At 50.0% G+C, this 1939-nt stretch overlaps 1 pseudogene; it reads left to right on the top strand.

The window, feature by feature from the left end:
• The first annotated feature begins 646 nt into the window (after window positions 1-646).
• Window positions 647-1430, top strand: LOC101570539 (annotated as a pseudogene).
• Window positions 1431-1939: the final 509 nt, after the last annotated feature.

The raw sequence follows: 1939 nt of genomic DNA, 5'->3' as shown, positions 1-1939 counted from the left end.
ACTGTAACAAAACAGCAAGGATTAGATGACTTCTACAGCAGGGACTCTCCAGCCTCGTGAGCCTTTGTCACCTCACAGAGCCTGCTTGGGCACCACTGATAGGACGAAAGAGCAAGGGGAGAAGGCACCAGACAGGTGTACTTGCGACAAACCAGAGAGGCAGCACACTGCTCATAGAACAGACCTGAACCTCATGCTGGCTGAGGGCTTTCACAGGGTCATAGGATAAAGGGGACACTGGGAAACAAGGATAAAGGGGGCACTGGGAAAGGAAAAGGTCCAGGTGGGACCTTCAAGAGGAACAGGTCAGTGGAAAGGAGTTGTGGCTGTACCAGAGACAGGATTGAATGCACTTGGGGTGCTGAGGGACCGTTATGGGGTGGCTGTGGTCACCAGGCTTTATTAACCCACAGCCATGCATCATCAGCCTGGTAAAGCACAGCGGTTGGAAGAGATTTAAAGTGGGCGCTGGTCAGCTGAGGATGATGACTGTTGCCAAGGTTGGAGAAAGAGTGCCAGAAAGGCAGAAACCTGGGGCAGTCATCTGTCCTGGGCCTGCAGCCAAGGCCCACAGTCTGCAGAACTAGAAAAGCCTCAAGAAATCTACTGTTGCTGTTTTTTTTTTTTTTTTTGTGGCGCCTGGGAGGTGATCAGAACCTTCGACATGAAGCTGAACATCTCCTTCCCAGCCACTGGCTGCCAGAAACTCATCGAGGTCGATGATGAACGCAAGCTTCGCACGTTCTATGAGAAGCGCATGGCCACAGAAGTGGCCGCTGAAGCCCTGGGTGAAGAGTGGAAGGGTTATGGGGTCCGAATCAGCGGTGGGAATGACAAGCAGGGCTTCCCCATGAAGCAGGGTGTCCTCGCCCACGGCCCTGTGCGCCTGCTGCTGAGTAAGGGGCACTCCTGCTACCGACCGAGGAGGACCGGGGAGAGAAAGCGGAAATGGGTCCAAGGCTGCATCATGGACGCCAACCTCAGCGTTCTCAATCTGGTTATTGTAAAGAAAGGAGAGAAGGACATTCCTGGGTTGACTGATACCACTGACCGTGCCTTGGCACCTAGGACCCCAAAGAGCTAGCAGAATTTGCAAACTTTTCAATCTGTCTTAGGAAGGTGATGTCCGCCAGTATGTTGTCAGGAAACCCTTGAACAAGGAAGGTAAAAAACCCAGGACTAAAGCCCCCAAGATCCAGAGACTTGTTACTCCGCGTGTCCTTCAACACAAACGCCGCTGTATTGCACTGAAGAAGCAACGCACTAAGAAAAGCAAGGAGGAGGCTGCAGAGTATGCTAAACTTCTGGCCAAGAGAATGAAGGAAGCCAAAGAAAACCGCCAGGAGCAGATTGCCAAGCGACGCAGGCTGTCCTCTCTGAGAGCTTCTACTTCCAAGTCGAGTCCAGTCAAAAGTGAAATGCTTCAGTAACAAATAAATTAGATCTGACCTGTATCTCCTTTAAAAAAAGAAAGAAAGAAAGAAAGAAAGAAAGAAAGAAAGAAAGAAAGAAAGAAAGAAAGAAAGAAATCTACTGTTGGGGCCAGGGAGATGGCTCAATAGAATAGGCACTTCCCTGGCAAGCACAAAGGCCTGAGTTTAATTCCTGGTTCTGAAAAAAAAAAAAAGAAAGAAAGAAAGAAAGAAAGAAAGGAAAGAAAGAAAGAAAGAAAGAAAGAAAGAAAATCTACCACACAAAATGTCACAAACTGAGCTGAGCCAATTTGTACTCTGAGGTCACAAAGACTCTGGGGGTCAGTGACAGGAGTCTGGGACCAGTGGGGACAAGCTCAACACCTCCTGGGAAGAATGCTGGAGTGAAACCAGAATGTGTGGCATCCGGCAGGCAGGCTGGCCCAAAGGTGATGTGAGCTCACAGTACAGGTGCCTCAGGGTAGGCCAGGGCACTCCTTCAGGGTGTGGACTCCTTGTTCTACCTC

This window comes from Octodon degus, unplaced genomic scaffold (genome assembly GCF_000260255.1).
Source record: "Octodon degus isolate 3935 unplaced genomic scaffold, OctDeg1.0 scaffold00045, whole genome shotgun sequence".
Lineage (NCBI taxonomy): Eukaryota > Metazoa > Chordata > Mammalia > Rodentia > Octodontidae > Octodon > Octodon degus.
Note: the sequence above shows the minus strand (reverse complement) of the source record. Positions and strands in the feature narration are given on the sequence as shown.